Raw genomic sequence first — 18,733 nt, 5'->3', positions numbered from 1 at the left:
AAACAAGTGGTTAAGCCAAAAGAGAAGATAAATGATGTTTTTGTTGCTAGTCCTAGTACTGATGTTGAAAAGGAATATATTTTTAGTCAAAAAGTTGTGGACGATTTCAATGCAGCACAGAAGCTTAAAGAAGAAACTGTCAATACTACTTTTGTCGAGTATGATAAAAGGGTGTGCTATCGCTGCAATGAGATTGGACACATGGCAAAACAGTGTCAAAAAGTGTTTAAGAAACATGTTGTTGAAAAACCAGTTCAAAAACAAATGGTTGAGAAACCAAAGGTTGAAAAACCAAATGTTCAAAAACAAAATGTTCAAAAACAAATGGTTCAAAAATCTCGACCTAAATCACCAGTTGTTTCAAAAGGTAAAAAGGAAATGGTTTCTCCGATCCGTATTTTGAAAAGAGGTGAATCGTTGAAGTCGGAGGATAAGCCGAAATCGACTTTCGAGATTGGCGAATCCTCTAAGACTAGCAAGACTTCAAAATTTTACCCTAAGACGAAAATTTTTGAAAATCAGTCTTGGATCGCGAAATCGAAACCGTCGGTTGAGGTCAAGAAGATGGAGAACGCTTTGAAACTTGATTCAAATATTTTTAAAGATGATGTGGTTGATTTTGAAAATGAAGTTGATAAGTTTCTTGATGAATTTCCACCAATAACTAACAAAGTTAAAACAATTGTGAAAGAAGAGGTTCCAAATGTCACATTTGATTTTCCGAAAACAAATGAAAAGTGTGATGTTGTGTTCGGAAGTGTGTCGGAAGTAAAGAAATCATGGGCTTCATTGTTTGAATAAATTGTTTTTGATGTTTGCAGGGGCTGCCCAAGTCAATTCTATCAAGATGGATTATGGATAGTGGAGCTTCACGACATATGACTGGGACTTTAGCTCTTCTTTATGATGTTAAGTCAATCAATGGAAGCTATGTTAGGTTTGCAGGGAATCAAGGAGGAAGAATAGTTGGTCAAGGAACGCTTACAAACGGAGTGATCTCATTTGACAAAGTGAACTATATAGTCGAGCTGGAAAACAACTTACTGAGTATATCACAGATTTGTGATAAAGCGTTTAGTGTACATTTTACTAAATCTGAATGTTTAGTGTGTTTAAAATCCCTGATGAGTTGGTGTAGTTGCGCGCTCCGCGGGTAAATGATCTTTATATTTTGGACATGAGTGTCGCAACGCCAAGAACTCATCAAAAACAGTGTTTTGTCACTAAGTCTAAAGCTACTGAAAAGGAGTCCATAATGTGGCACCGGAAAATGGGTCACATTCACGTGCGAAAAATGAACTTTTTAGTACATAACGATTTCGTTGAGGGTGTTAATGTGAAAAACTTTCACTTAAATGATGATTGTATTGCATGTAAAAAGGGAAAGCAGACTCGGAAGTCACATCCACCGAAGATGCTCAACTCTATCAGGTTATCTCTTGAGAGATTGCACATGGATCTCTTCAGACCTGTCAACGTCAAGAGCATTAGCGGAGATTTATATTGTTTGGTGGTGACAGACAACTTTACGAGGTTTTCGTGGGTTGTGTGCTTAGAACGAAAAGATCAAACATTCGAGTCATTGATGATGCTTTTCAAGAAAATGGAAACGGTGTATAAACTGCCAATCCGGAGGATTCGGAGTGACAACGGAACGGAATTCAAGAACAACAAGATGTACGAGTTCTGTAACGAGAAGGGAATTCTTCATGAATTCAGTGCGCCATACACACCACAGCAAAACGGCGTAGCTGAACGAAAGAATCGGACCCTGATTGAGACAGCCGTACGATGTTAGCCGATTCCAAGCTACCAATCTACTTCTGGAGTGAAGCAGTTTCAGCAGCCTGTTACACTTTGAATAGAGTTCTCACTGTCAAGAAATACAAGAAGACTTGCTTTGAGCTGCTGCACCGTTACAAGCCAAATCTTGAGTTTTTAGAACCATTTGGATCGCCTTACACGTTTATAGATGAAAATGGTAAATTTGGAGCAAAAGCTAATGAGGGTTTTTTTGTAGGTTACGCAAGCCCGCTGAAGAGGGTGTTCGTACCATGTCTGGGGAAGGTGATTCAAGTTCAACACGTGGATTGTCAGAAGCACACTCCATCGCCACAACTTCCCGGACAAAGATTCCAATTCGATTACGACAAACTCTGGGAGTCGTTTCAACTGCATGTCGAACCGAGTGATGAGGAACTAGCTTTTCTGTACCAGTATCAGCAATATACTTCACAAGAGCCTGTGTCTAGTCCGCTCGAAGTTTCTCAACCCACCGTGGGTACTCACGACAATGAAGCAGGACCAAGTGGAACTACTCATGAACCACCAGAGGAACCCGCTCCGTCATTTGACGTTTCTGACGACTCAGAGGAGGAACCCGCTCCTACCTTTGACGAGGAGCCAAATGATACTTCGGAGGATGTTGTGGATCAAATCGTTGATTTCGACATTTCGAATTTGGAATCGGAAGTAGTTGTGCCTGACACGGTTATGCCACGGACGTTGTCTTACCACCCTTCAGAACAGATCATTGGTGACCTACAAAGTGGTGTCAAGACCCAACATCAAATAGACCGAGCTCTTACTTGTTTTTACTCTTCTATTGCTGATATGCAAAAAGAAGTCTCACTTAAATGTTTCATTTCGCAGATAGAGCCCAAAACCTACAAAGAGGCATTGACCGAAGATAGCTGGGTGAATGCAATGCAGGAGGAGCTGCAACAGTTCGAAAAGCTGGGCTTCTGGAGACTTGTCGATCTGCCTAAGAATCAGAAGTTAATCAAGACGAAATGGGTTTTTAAGTGTAAGCGTGATGACAGAGGTGTCGTGGTGAGAAACAAGGCACGACTTGTGGTTCAAGGCTTCAGTCAACAGGAAGGAATAGATGACGATGAAGTTTACGCACCGGTTGCAAGACTTGAAGAATTCGAATTTTTCTAGCCTTTGCGTCTTGGAAAGATTTTAAAGTTTATCAACTTGATGTCAAATCTGCCTTCCTGTACGGCACAATCAGAGAAGAAGTGTATGTGGGGCAACCGCCAGGGTTCACAGACCCACAGCACAGAAACAAGGTGTATCTACTAGACAAAGCATTGTACGGACTTCACCAGGCCTCGAGAGCCTGGTACGAGACCTTTCGACATACTTGCTGGACAACGGGTTCACAAGAGGCACAGTAGACAGCACTTTGTTCACCAAGGAAGAAGCAGGCCACTTGTTGATTATGCAGATATATGTTGACGATATTATTTTTGGATCCACCAACGACGACCTGTGCAAAGAATTTGAAAAGGTAATGAAGAAAAAGTTTGAGATGAGCTCAATGGGGGAGATGAAGTTCTTCCTCGGGCTGCAGGTGGAACAAATGCCCGACGGAATCTTCATTCACCAAACGTAGTATGTAAAGGACGTGCTCGACAAGTTCGACATGACAGATTGCAGTCCTGCATCCACCCCCCTCGCGCAGAATCATGGAATTTGTCCAGACAAGCAAGGTGTGAAAATGGACGAGACATTGTACCGATCAATCATCGGATCGTTGATATATCTCACGGCTTCCTGTCCAGACATCATGTACCCGACGTGTCTCTGCGCCAGATATCAGTCAAATCTAAAGTAGTCACACCTGACTATAGTGAATCATATTTTACGGTATTTGAAGGGTTGCCCAAGCATCGGCTTGTGGTACCCTCGATCGGGTGACTTTACTTTATCTGGTTTTGCTGATTCTGACTTTGGGAGCTGTAAACAGAATGCTAAGTCCACCACTGCTGGGTACCAGTTCTTCGGAACTCGACTTGTCACCTGGCAGCGCAAGAAACAAACTGCAGTAGCGCTCTCCACATGTGAGGCTGAGTATGTCTCAGCTTCCAGCTGTTGTTCGCAGATCCTTTGGATCCAACAGCTGATGCGCGACTTCAGTTTGCAATTCTTGGATACACCGATTTTCGTGGACAATGAAGCAGCTATTAATATTACTAAAAATCCGGTTCACCATTCGAAAACTAAACACATTGAAATCCGTCATCACTTTATCCGTGATTGTCATGAGAAAAAGTTAATTCGGATTGAACACGTTAACACCGATGATCAGAAAGCGGATTTTTACACTAAACCATTCAACAAAAAGAGATTTTATTATCTTTTGAAATTAAACGGGATGAAGAATCTGCAATCTGGGAGGGTAATCGAATGTGAAGCCGAGTTGGGCAGCGATCTGACGTGAACCTGTGTCGTGTTGTCAAATTTCCTTTGTACAGTTTATTTTCTGCTTTTCGATAAAAACAAAAACACAATAATATGTTTTAGTTTTAGGGGGAGAAATTCGCAGAAAAATACAAAAACATGATAAAATTCAAAAATCCAAAAACATTAGAAAACTTTAAAAGAGTTTGTGTAGAATAGGGGAAATGATAGTACATCAGCTAGACGGACACAGTACGCTAAAGATTTGTAGTGTTTAAAATGCATTTAAGCAATCTCGCTAAAGATGTGCTGATAGGTTTTTACAAAATTAGTAGATCAGTTTGGGATATAAACATAAAATTCACTTGCGTTTACGTGGGGAACACCTCCAGGATATATAGGTAACCCCTGAAATCCTGTTTGAAAGGTCCCGTATTCTGAGATACTAGGTCTTTATACTCAGTGATATCTGGGGGATTATCCCGGGACTTCTGCTGTATGGAAGTACTGACCTAGTCCCCGGATAATACTTTCTGCAAAAGCTTTGAAATATAAGCTCGCCCTCAGCATGCTGATGAAACAATAAAATTGATAGTCACTGCTGTTGAAAACAAAAGATCCTCTAAAGGGGACACACCTTAAAGTCGAAGCCGTCATCTCTCTGCGTATACGGAAGTATCGACCTGAGCTCTCACGGCCCTCGCAATTACCCCTAAACAGATATCAGCTGTGGTATACTCACCTGTAAGACTGAATACTGGGGTCTGGATACGGGAGTATATACTGAGGTGGGACACATGTAAATGTTTAAGTCCTAAAACACTAATTTAGTATCCCGAACAGATTGAAAATTTTGTGAGAATTTAAGAGGATCAGTATATCGGCAATCTATGCGAACTGTTTAAAAGCTTAAAATGAATTAACAGCTTAACGGTGCTAGTGTCTAGTCGGCAGCTGATATGATCCCCTAACACACTCGCAAAAATATTGTGTGTACATAGTTTCAGTTTATCTAGTTAAAATCCAAAAATATTTTCTTTTCTCATTTTATTTTTCGACAACTGACTTTGGGAATCGAAAGATCAAAGCCTAGTGCAGATCATGTCAGTGTATTATGAGGGCTGGGTAAGCTGGTGATGCAGAACAATGATTGGTACAGTGTTTGATAAGTTGAAAAGTGTTTGGGAGTTCAAAATTGTTCAAAAGCTCATTCATTTGAACTGTTTTCAGAATGAAACGTCAGCAAACTTCATAATTCTGATCATCCAAGGCCATTAACTTGGACTTGGTGGGTCAAACAGTTGACCAAGGTCATTGACTTGGACTTGGTCAGCTGGGTGTAACAGTGTTTAATCAGAAAACTAAAAAAATGAAATTTTTGAAAAAGATCATCACAGGTTCGCTTATTTGTCAACATTTCATAGAGGTTCGCTTATATGGTTGTTTCAAGTAGTTTCGCTTATAGCTTCACATGAGGTTCCGCTTATTTGTCAACGGTCACAAAAGCGAAACCTCATCACCTATATAAAGTCAGAGGTTCCGCTTTTATGTCACTTTTACCCTTTCGCTTATACGTCATCTCTCTCCGGTGATTTGAAGCGGAACCATATTACGACCATTTTCAAGTGTTGTGCTGCCCGATTTTCACTAGTTTTTGTTACTTTATTAGTAGATCAATCATGGGCAAGGTAAGTTTTCGTTTAATTTGGTCGTTTTCATGCTTGTTTTGAACTGTCGGTCATGTTTGTAGAACTGAATATAGATTTAGGCTGTTATATGTGAAATTGAAGCTTGAAAACAAACTTGTACAGTCGTTTTGATGTCTAGATTATGATGTTATGCTTTGATTGTTTCAAATTTGATGATTGATAGTGTTTGTCGAGTCACAGAGGTTTCAATCTCAGATCTAGGGTTTTAGAGATGTCAAAATTGAAATTAAAACAAACCCCTAGTGTCGGTTTTGTCATGATTGATAGATTAAGGGCTTCAATTTTAAGATTTGATCAGTTTTGAAGGGTTTGTTGGTAGTTCCGCTTAAACAGTCACTTTACTTGTTCCGCTTATTTGTACAACACAGGTTCCGCTTTTTCGAACAAATAGATGTTTCGCTCATAAGATCATATGATAGATCCGCTTATATATACACATCACATGTTCCGCTCATTTGATCATGTTTAGGTCCGCTTGTGTGAACATGTGTAGATCCGCTTTTGTGAACATGTATAGGTCCGTTTTTGTGAACAATTAGTGTGTCCGCTTATTTGTACATATTCTGGTTCACTCATTAGTACATGTGTAGTTCCGCTTTTGTGTTCATGTGAAATTGTTTGAAAATTTTTCTAAGTATCTGATTCAGTGAATGTATTGTTGAATTGCAGGCTTCTAATGTTGTATTTGATCCTCTTCACAACAGCTGTTGTGATTTGGATATTGAGAAAAACCCAGAACTGGAGAATTTCAGGAGCATTTTGGAGTTTATGGGTCGTATTCCCATCCAGAAGGCATTGACTGACCAAAGGCCTTTATACAAATCTCACATCGAGCGTTTCTGGAAGAATGCAAGTTATGACGATCAAAGCAAAGTGATTTCATCAGTCGTTGAAGTTCATGGCAAGTTAGAAAAGATTTTAGTCACTGAAGCACTGGTTCGTGAAGTTATTAACTTTCCTGACGAGCCAGATTATCCAATGAGATTTCCAGAAAGAATGGTAAAAGGGTGTATGTTGAGAATGGGATATACTGGAGCTTTAAATTTCGGAAACTATTTAAAGTCAAAGTTTCAGAAACCTTACAAGTTTTTGATTCACTGTGTACTGATTTCATTAAGTCATGCTAAAGGAGGATATGATGCAATGCGCGATTACCAAATGAATATGATTACGGCATTGGTGTTGAACAAAAAGTATAATTTCTCACATATAGTATTCCACTATATGGCTGAGAATAGCAAGGCAGATATCAAGACCTGGATGTATCCGAGGTTTGTGCAGATGATGATTGACCATGCGTATCCAGATATTGATCGAGATATTAAAGATGACTTGTTGGTGCAATCTCACATGACCAATAATACACTGAAGCAGCTTGTAAAATATCATCCGAATCACCCAGAGCCAACACTTGTTGCAGAGCCTTTCGGTTTTATTAAAGATGTTAAATATGTTGATCCAGATCCAGTTAATCATCAGAACTGGAGAAATGAAGCTGAAATGAAAGAAGCAAGATGTGATGAGGAGCTGAAAATTCTTAAAGATTTCAAAACTACTAAGAATGAGTGGTATGTGAAAGAAACTGGAAGAAGACGTAGAAAGGCAACTCCTATTGTTCGAGAAGGTGAAGGATCTTCTTCGCAGCCAAAGAAGAAACAAAAGAAAGCTGCTCAAACATTGTTAATAGATGAACCTGAAGAAGATAATCATGTGGTCGTTGTGGAAAAAGAACAAGTTGTAACTGCTGAAGATGATCCGTTTAATGTTGATATGTTGTTTGATACAGATGTCTTAGAAACAGGACCTTCTGTTGAGGTGGAAGCTGAGCAGGTAGCAAATGTTGAAGCTCAGAAAGGCAAAGGAAAAGTAATTGATGATATTGAGGGTGACGATGTGGATAAAGATACAACAAGTTCCTCAAGTTCTTCAGATGAAGAGGTTGTAGATGAAACTGAACGTCGAAAAAGAATTCAAGAGGAGATAGAAAAAGAGAAAGAACTAAGGAAAAGAAAGAGACAAGAAAAGGATGATGATGCTGCTTACGTTCCTTCACTAGAACATGTCTCTGAATCGCAATCTCCTTCAGGTGGTAAAAAGAAAGGTAGAGCTAGAAAGAAAGTGGTATCTCCGAAGTCTCACAAAGTTACTCCAAAGATCAAAGTGCCAAAGATTGTGCTCAAGAAGAAACAAACCAAGAAACCACCTACACCACCACATGAATCAACACCACCACAATCACCTATCCAATCACCACCCCGACAACCTACTCCACCACAACAATCCTCACCACCTAAACAACCAACACCTCCAAGACAACCATCACCTATTCATCATACACCACCACCACAACAACCTTTTCTTACTTCACAAGAAATATTTCAAACACCTCCACTCACCCAAATGCAACCTGGTTTGTCTAGCAAAGGTCTTTATACTCCACATAATAATCTTGAAGATATCGGAGACTTCGGTTTTGCGAACAATGAACAAGTGTTGAAGTTGGAGAAAAGAATTGACGAAGTGTTAGTGGAAAACAAGAAGCTAGTTGCTAAAAACAAGAAAGTGTCTGATAGGGAGAAAGGTTTAGAAATGCGTGTGAAGAAGCTGGAGATGGATAACAAAGAGTTGGTGAAAAAGATTGACTCTGATCAATCAGAAATTGATATCTTGAAGGTTAGAGTTGCTGAACTTGAAGAAGAGAAAACAAGACGTGATGAACAGAATGAATACTTCAAGTTAAAGAACAAAGAGTTTGAAGCAGCTAAAGCATTAAGAGATCACAAGTTCTATATGCTGAACAAAGTTGTTGAAAGCATGCTTGGAACATCTGTAGAACAAAAGTTTGAAGAGCTGCCGGTTAAAGAGCTCAGAGCTGAACGTCAAGCCAAAATAGACGAGCAAATGAAAGACAAAGGCAAAGGAGTTGAAGGAAGTTCAGCTTTGACTGAAAGATCGATTGTTCCTTCAATGGTTGTTGATAATCCTGAGCCTATCACTGCAATATCTGGTTTGTTTGAGGATGAAACACATCTTGAAGAGTTGATGGGTAACAGTGATGATGAAGATGATGAAGAGGAGGATGAAGAGGAAGATGAAGAGGATGAAAAAGTATTCTCTGCGAGCAGTCATGGATCTGGTAAAGATGATGATGATGATGATGATGCTCAGGGTGGCACAGGTTTGAAAGTTACTGAAGAATCTACTGAGAAAACAGTTGATGATCTGATGAATGATTTGGTAAAAGAAGAATCAGGGGAAGCAAGTGGAAAGGGGGAGTCTAGTAAAACTCAGATCGTTGAACATACTGAGAAGTTAATCTTGGGATTGGATGCTTACAGAGAAATGATGCATGCTGTGGATCCTGAGTTCAAGTTTGATTTTGAAGAAGAGTTGAATACTTTTGACATTAATCAACAGCCTGAATACACGTATAAGTATGTTGAAGAGGCTGATAAGTACGACAGAGTTGAAGTAGAAGACTGGACGGATGATGAGGATGTGGTTGAAGATACTTCTAAGTATCCTACGCTTATGGAATTCTTTGCTGAGGAGAATAGAGAAGAACTGAGGCAAAAAGTAACTGAGGCGGTGAAAGATAACAACTTTGAAAGCACTCAAAAGGATATGGAAAAGGAAGATAGGACGAAATGGTTCAGAAAAAGTCACGAGAGAAAGTGTAAGAGACCTTTGAAGTATTATCAACGCGATCGAAGCATATCTCTTGGTGACATCATCAGTTGGGGTTTCTTACCTCAAGTGAATGCTTATGCAATTAGAAGAGAGTGCGGAGTTCAGTACTTTGAACGTTTATATGACATTATGTCATTACCTTGGTGGGATGTGGATGAACTACCGAAGGTTAGATGTTTGGATTATCCTGTTCGGAAGAATGATGTTGCTATGTGGGGTTACATTAAATATGAATCGTTAAAAGAGTTTCGTAAATGGAAGCCACATCATCCTAAGAGAGTGCAGAGGATTGATCCTGAAACAGGAGTTGAAGAGACTATTTTGAATGTCAAACCGCTAAGAACGATGAAAACGATACCAATGCCTCAGATGGAACAAGACTTTTATAAAGGCTTCATTGGTTGGGTGTATAGTTGTATTTTAACCGAAGCCATAATTACTTACAGAGCAGGAGGGGAGATACGAGATATACATGTTTATGATCCTATGTGGCTTGTAAATTGCTCTGCGAAGGATATCGAATGTCTTTTCATCAACAAGATTCATTATCAACCAGAAGATAGAGAACAAGCGCAGCAGTTTCAACGTGTTGTTGCCCTTTGCTTTCAGAAATGTATCAATTCTGAAAGTAAATGGAAATCATCTTGGTGGTCGCTTGATGAGAAGATGAAAAGGAAAGCCAATCGTGAATGTCAAAAGCTTGAAGAAAAGAAAGGTACATTTATGAAGATTCAAGCTGAAGAAGAAAAGGCAAGAAAGAAAGAAAATGAAAGAATAAGGAGTGCGCTTAGCAGGAAGCCAAAGCCAAGGGAAGAATCGTTCAGAGCTATCTGAAGACCCAAAGACAAGACGAAGACTGCGGCTGTATCCAAGGGGGAGTTTGTTGGTGCATTATGTCTAAAGCCTGCGTCTTAGTCTTGTTAGATTAATGTATAGGGTCTAGATGGGTTGATTATGTATTGTACAGGGGTAATTATGTAATTTTGTGATGTTAGTGGATGAGGTCCGCTTATATGGTCACATGCCATAAAAGCAGATCTACATGTAAGAGGTCCGCTTATATGGTCATGTCCATATAAGCGAACCTGTCTCTTCTATAAATACCCCTAGTCAGTTTTCACATTCAGAACTTTGATGTCATCGGGTAGCCGAACTGCTGACCGTGTGTTTTCTGAAGATTTAATGTGAAAACAAGTTAAAAGTGAATTCTGTCTGTTTCTACTCATTTCTTCTACAGTTTTGCTTTGATTCATGCCAAATATGTATTTCCGCTACATGTTCGGTAGGTACTAGCTCAAATTGACTCAATTGACTGTCAAACTCGGTCCTACAGGGTGATGTTTCTCATTTCCCTTGTTATCCTTCACCATCCCGAGTGTGTTTTATTTTTTACAACATCATCCAAACCTTAAAACCATCATTTCATTAAAATCATAGAGAGAATTACATTATCCTAAAATGCTAGCAAGTTAGATAAGTAAGCACAAGAAGCTTAAGCCAAGGAGTTCTAGCCTACAAGTTATTCTAATTAGCAAAATTTCCGAGATGATAATATTCTCGGTTGGATGCGGCTTCATAGAACTCCTTCCTCCGGGCATGGACTCCTCATATGTCGGCGAGTCACTCCTCTATCTCCCTTGGGAGGAGGAAGGAGGGTTAGTTTGTGTCGGTTTGAGGAGGTGCAACTTCCATCGAGACTTCTTGTAGATTTTCAAGGGGAGGTTCCGCCGGAATGTCATCCCACCTGGTAGGGTTGTTGACTCCAAGTGCTAGGTTCCAATCCTCTTGAGGGAGGACGGGTTCCATGGGAGGTGTTACAAGAATATTTAACCTCTGGTGCAAGAGGTTAATTTCTTGAAAACTATTTTCCAACCCCACCGTAAGATAATTTATACGGTCTATTAGGACCTCCTCTACCGAAGTCATTTCATCGAGAGCTTCCCGTAGTGCCATGACGTAGTGTACAAGGGTAGCTTCAATGGAAGGCCTTCTCCCTCTTCGACTGTTTCTTGAATGCACGGAAGATGTTCCACTGTTTTCACTTGACATTCTACGAAAATAAACCAAAAATAGCTTATTTTAATGAAACAGTACTATGGATACGGCCCCGTGCTCAACGAGCACGGCCCCGTGTTCACCTTTCTGCAGAATTTTGGAACAAGTAATCTTGAAGTTTTAAGTTATTTCTCTAATTTGTAAAGCCTCTTTGAACAATAATAACTTAAAACAGTGTTATACAACTTATTTTTAACAAGATTCTTTGAACGAAACTCAACAATCCTTGCAATAAAGCTTGAAATCTCAAGCTTTAATGGAGGTTTTTTTGGAGAAAGATGAAGAAGAAGGAAATGGATAAAAGAGGAAAGGACAAGATGGTTGTTGGAACCTTCTTTTAGAACATACCTAGGATGTTAGGAAAGAAGATCCCTTCAAATCTCTGTCCTTGGATGGTCCAAATGTGTAGGAGTCTTGGCTGCATTTATAGAAAACGACAGCATGCTGGACACGGCCCCGTGTCGGCTGGACACGGCCCTGTGTGCAGGCAAGATCCTGACACACTTTGTCCGTATTCTGACGTAAAGTCAGAAGGGAATCTTTTGGTGGACACAGGGGCGTGTTGGCTGGGCACGGCCCCGTGTCGAAGGGCTGATTATGAAGTTTGTCTATTTTCAAGGAACTTATCCGGATCGGGCGGTTCCTTACTAGATGGAACAACCCCAAAGTGCCTAAGATACCTTAATTGATTTAGATTAAGACGAGAACGCAAGAGGTTGTCGGTGAGGGTGATTCCTATGCTAAATGTAGGTGGACAAGTCTAACCCTTTTCCGGGCTCTCGTTAAAGAAGGTGTATACCGAATCACTCAGGTCTATGTATGCACCGAACGAAGTCGATGGGGAGTCCTTCACGGCACAATCGGCACAGGGACGACTATTGTCCAAGTCTTCGCTAGAGTTGAAGGTATTATTGGGAGCAACGAGGTTGTTTGAATGCGACCCCAATACTTCTTCTTGGTCATCGTCTTGAGATGAATTAAGGAAATCCATCTTAAGTTCTTTTAACCAATTAAGAACCAGATTTTCTAGTTGAAATAGTTAATCAAGAAGCATTTCTCCTAAAATATCCGGCTGGGCGCATTCGAGGGAGAGATAAGGATTATTTTTACTTTCGCCCCTCTTAAGGCTACAAGCAAACGATGGGTCTATATAGTGGGGCTAATAATTTAGAAAATAGCATTCTAATTCTTTATGACCGCCTCCACATAATTGACACCACGTACCATAAGAGTGCCGAAAGTAAAAAAAGATCATTATCACTCATTTTTGTGTCAGAAATTACCAACCGTCGGGATCTTACGGTTCTGTTTTCAGTAACTGAATCTTGGGCACGGGGGCATGTTGAGTGGGCACAACCCCGTGTTCAGCTTACTGTCTGACTTAAAACAAGATTGCCAGTTCCAATGATTGGGCACGGGGCGTGTTCAGCGGGCACGCAGTGCTGAGTTCTGCAGAAGCTGAAAAATTAAGAAAATCCTAAAAAATAAAAAGAAAATAGAAAAAATGATTAGGCCGTTGATTCCTAACTTTCTTAAAATCCTTGTGTCCCCGGCAACGGCGCCAAAAACTTGATGTGGGTGAAGTGTGTTATATTTTAGGTATATATTTTAAGCCCTTTTACACTTTTTAGCCAAGTTTTAAATTTATAAAACACGATATTTACTAACACTAAACACACATATGGGCAAGTGCACCCATCGTGGACGTAGTATAGTGTTGGTAAGATACCAAGGTCGTCCAAGGATACAAGAGCTTTTAGTACCGGTTTATCCTCAACGTCTAATCAATCAAAATGTTAGAAAAAGATTTTTAAACTAAGAAAATAAAAACTAACTAAAATGTTGAAAATAAAATAAAAATAAAAACAGATAGACAAGATGAATCACTTGGATCCGACTCGTGTGTAGTGTAACCTTTGATTATTTTTGCACTTTTGCACTTGTTTAAGATATTATCTTACTTATTGTAGTAGGCACCTCTTTTGAAGGTGACGTTACCCTCAACCCAGTAGTTTGAGTCAGCAAGGATACAATCCTAAAGGGTCAGATTATTGAAAGATAATTAATTAAGTTATTAATGCATAATGTGGTAGGCCCCTCTTTTGAAGGCGACGTTACCCTCGGCTAAGTAGTCTGAGTCAGCAGGGATACAGTCCTAAGTAGCCGGGTTAAAGCTTTAATAGTAGTTTAACTTATGAGGGGATCAAAGAGTTTGGACCCCCGCCATCCAATACCTTTGGGTATTGAAGGAGGTCCTACTAAATTTGACCCAGGTCCTTTGCAGGATCTATACACTGAACAATGGCAAGACTCTTACCAAACCGTTCCCTTAACCCCCGACCAAGTAGCCAACATACCTCCATATACACCGTGGAGATATGAATGGTGAAAATATTTTATTTTATATAGACAGTAAAATAATGCCAAGACACCACGGACAAACGATAAGGAAGAATCACTTTCAACATAAGAAACTAGTAATTAAAGTCATTAATACAAAACCAATTAAAAAGTGCAAAAGATTAAAAATAAAAAGTATTACACTAGACACTTGTCTTCACCAAGTGATGTAAGAGACTTAGGCAAACATGGCCTTTGATTGTCAAGAACTCTTACGATCAATCTTGGATCCCGAGACGACTCACACACTCTATGATGGACAATGGATGATGGTGGTGGATGATGGTGTTGTGATAGTGGTGGGTGGTGGGTGAAGTGTGAGAGAGGTGGTGTGCCAAGGGATGAATTGCAAGAGCTCCAAACACTCATATTTATAGGCTGAACAGAAGCTCGGGCATGGCCCCGTGTCCGTTGGGCACGGCCTCGTGTCCATCCGCGTCTCTCTCTTCATTAATTGTAATTCGCAATTGCAATAAATGCGCCTGCAGGAAGTTGACCACGCCCCCGTGTCCGCTGGGCACGGCCCCGTGGTGGGCAACAGAAGCTTCTATGAGTTTGTCTTTTCTGCTGACACTTGGGCACGGCCCCGTGCTCACTGAGCACGGGGCGTGTTCAGTCTTCTATCTTCTTTGTTTTTCTTGGGAAGATGCTGTCGGGAGGTCGGGCATGCCACTTTTGTTCCTTTTCTTGTATTTATGTTAGATTTAGCTGTCTTTTTGTTTCTTTTGTTCATTTGAGCTCATTTAATCCTGAAAATACAAAAGGAAGACAAAAGCACACTTTTTCCAACATTAGTACTAAAAAAGGGTTAGTTTTATGCCACAATTGATGTAATTTATATGTTGCATTTTGTGCACATCAATTAATATAACTAGCTATAAGGTTATATTTTCTACAAGGTTAGGATTAGGTTCAAAAGTGAACAATTTCTTGTGAGTAAACTAAGTGAACTAATCTTGGCCCTTGATCATTCTTTGGATTAAAAGGGTAAGATTGACATTAGCCAAGTACTTTTAATTAAAATTGTTCTTGTGAGTTCGTGTTAGGTTCGATTCCGTTACACTGTTGACTGCATAGATCTCGTTTCTTGTGCGGAATCCAACTACGAGAGTGGATCAGAAAAGAACAAGCTAATTAAATGTTGTTTTCTATTACTGATTTGTAAGTATAGCACCACGAAAACAATTTGGTAGAGTTACGTGTCTCAAACCAAAAATTACAAATGAACAAGACTAAAGCTAGTATTTATAGTGGTTATCCATCCGCAAGTACATAGGTGCGGATTAACTCAACATGTGCGAATGGAGACTCTTTCACGGATGGAAGTATAATTGCGGACCCGGACTGTGGATTAACTTGTTATTCACCGATGCGAATGTGTATTGTCAAAACCCAAGAAGAGCGCCATCCTGGTCCGTGTGGATCTACATCTATTGATCCGTGCGGATCTACTTCTCACACTTGAACACTATGTTGAACCTTATAGCATCTTGTCTTGATTCATTTATTCGGCTACGATATGTGATTGACGCAAGCGATAGACATATGCACTCACAGACTCCCCCTTCGATATTGTTGCAGTCAACATAGTAGCTTTTTCATTCTCTCTGAGTCTTTAACAAGCTTTCACATCTTCAGCACCATAGACTCCCCTTTGCTTTAGCAAACTCCTCTTGGATTTGCGTCCTGAATTGACATCCTTCGATAGACTCTCTCTCTAGGCTCCCCCTTTCTGTAAGTTCTCAGCTTTCAGCTTTTAGGATCGTAACCTGGCTATCTGAAAATATAACAATTTAAAATACTTGAGAGAATATCTAGTCACTTTAGGATCGAGAAACCTGACTCTAGGAAAGACTGATTATTTGACAATTCAACTCATTTGAAATGTTCAGAATCAGGAACCTAGCTCTTAACACAAATATTTTGACAGTTAAAGCTTTTTAGGTTACCCAGAATTTGTAACCTGACTCTAATGCACGAACAAATTACCTGGTTCTCTCCCCCTATCAAATAACTCTATATATCTGACAATCAAAGAATCCAACTCTCTAAACATCAATTAATTTTGATTATCATCCAGGTCCAACTTAATGACCTTGGAGATTCACAAACTATTTTTTATTTTAATTAAAATCTCAAGTTTCAAATTAATGAACTTGTTTATTTTCTGAGACATGTTCAGCATACTTAGATCTTGAAACTTAACTTTCAAACATCGGTTGTCGAAACATAAAGTGATACAAAATCTTTTTGTATTTTACATAGTTATATGCTAAAACTCTCCGAAAATCTTTTTGTGATTTTGAATGTAATGAACTATAAATTATTTACAAACATATTTTTGTTTGAGTTTGCGTCAGAAGATCATATCAGTTTGTGACAAATCACTAGCACCGTTGATCTTTATAAACTTTAAGTTTTAAACTATTCACTTAGATTGTCAGTATTTTGGTCCACTTAAATTTTCACACAAACTTCAATAGTTCCAAGATACGAGATTAGTGTTTTAGGACTAACTTATTCTCGTGTCCCACCTCAGAATATACTCCCGTATCAAGATTCCCTGGATTCAGTCTTACAGGTGAATATACTTAAATGATATTTGTCTCTGGGTTAATGCGAGACCTTGAGAGCTCAGGTTAGAACTTCCGTTCAGTCAAAGATATGAAGGCTTGACTTAAAGGTGTGTTGCACTTAGTAATTTTCTTTACAACTGCATTTGATATATATCTTTGGATATTTTCTCAATTTTATGCAGAGGGAAAGCTTTAAGCGCAAAAGCATTATACGAGGTCTTGGCCATTGCTGACGAAAAATCAGAAGACCAATTATAGTGTCCCAGATATCAATAAGTTTATAAAGACCTAATATCTCAGAATCAGGCAATCTCTCAAACGAAATTTCGGAGTACTAAGTCCATATATCCGAAAAATGTTCCCCACGAGATAAGAAAGTTATTGATTTTAGGTTTATATCTCGAAATCAATTTACGGAGTATGTAAAAACCTACTGGCATATCATCAGTGAGACTGTTTATCACATTTGAACTTTCCATTTCTTTAGCATGCTGTGATTGTCTTACTGATGTACTATCGTTTCTTCTTTTTATACACAAAACAATTTTTGAAGTTTCTCATGTTTTTGGCTTTTTTCAAATTTTCAAATGTTTTTGTATTTTCAAAAATTTTACTCCCCCTAAAATCCAAAACATTTAACGAAAATTTGACAACCCAATGTAGATAGCTTCATCTCGCCGTCCATTTTTCTGCTTTACATGCTCTTTTTAGTCATAAAGCACCCCCATGATATACAACACATTGATATTTAACAGTTTGAAAACCGTTTTTCAATTTTTTTATCATGTTTGTTCAGCCATTTGTTCAGCCGGGCCAGTTTCATGTATTTTAGCCGGTTTTATGTATTTCAAGCATAACAGTGTAACGTGTAAGTATAATGCATGCATAATTGATGTTTCAAGCATTCCAACTACGAGTTTTCGCGTATGAGCATGTATTTAAGTTTGCAACGTATGACATAAGTATGTAACACGTATAAGTATGAAATAATAGAGTTTTCATTATGATCAATGCCTCGGATTACAATGTTGGGAAAAGAAATACGAATACGATACAATTACAAGTTTCAAAAAATAGAATTTCGATTACACTTTCTAAATAAGGAAAGTACAAAATGCGATGCGTTACACAGTTTGCAAAACTGCTGGATAGTCGAGTAAAACACTGTTACACTGAAACTACTACTAAACAGAGAGAAAACAATTGGATTTCCAAAATTGCTGGAAGAGTTCCAGCACTTTTGGAATCCAATATTTCTAGTCTTACAGCACTTTTGGAATCCAATATTTCTAGTTTTATGGACTTGGTCTTCTGGTCATCAGTTTTGACTTGTTGACTTGGTTGTTAACTAGTTGAGCCAGCACTTTGACAATCTAGCACTTTGTACACTGTCTTCCGGTTCTTTGAGGCAGTAGTTTTGTTCCAGTAGTTTTGAGTTAGTTGTTTGAGAAGCTTTCAAGGGGGGTACTTCTAGTCTTGAGATTGTACATCAACTTATTTCATTAGGCAGAGAAGATGGTTCCCTTGGGTGTTGGTTTTTATCATTAGCAGATTTTATATAACCCAACACAGATCTACCAGTAATACACTTGGAAAATAACGTTCATGTTTATGCTGATGCGAATATGATTACGCCGTCACATCTGTGGCCAGAGCGGTCGGAATTGGTTGAATCTATGTTAAGAACTGATCAATATAGGAATATTAAGGATGAATTCGTGTCAAATGAGAGTTTATTAATGGAGTTTATGGATGTTGTGTGTTCGTTTCTTGGTTTTGCTCATAAAAGACCTAATATAAAGTTTATTTTTTTATATATTGTTTTCAATATAAATCATCATCATAGTCAGTAAATCTCACCAATAGCAAAGCTAAGGTAAAGTCTGAGGAGGGTGAGATGTAGACAACCTTAACTCTACCATGTAGGAATATAGATGTTGCTTCCAGTGAGACCCCTGACTCGATAGTAGTTTTGTATCAAGCCTTGAACATAAGGCACATAACACTCCGCAATCGGGACAAAGGCCGGTTAGTGCATGGAGCCTTTTGTCTTTCGCAAGATTAGTAAATAATGTTAAAATTAGTGCAATTTCACTTTTGCATTCTCTAGAACCC

This window comes from Helianthus annuus, chromosome 4 (assembly GCF_002127325.2).
Source record: "Helianthus annuus cultivar XRQ/B chromosome 4, HanXRQr2.0-SUNRISE, whole genome shotgun sequence".
NCBI classification, from domain to species: Eukaryota; Viridiplantae; Streptophyta; class Magnoliopsida; order Asterales; family Asteraceae; genus Helianthus; species Helianthus annuus.
The sequence above is the reverse complement of the archived record's forward strand: the minus strand, read 5'-3'. Positions refer to the sequence as shown.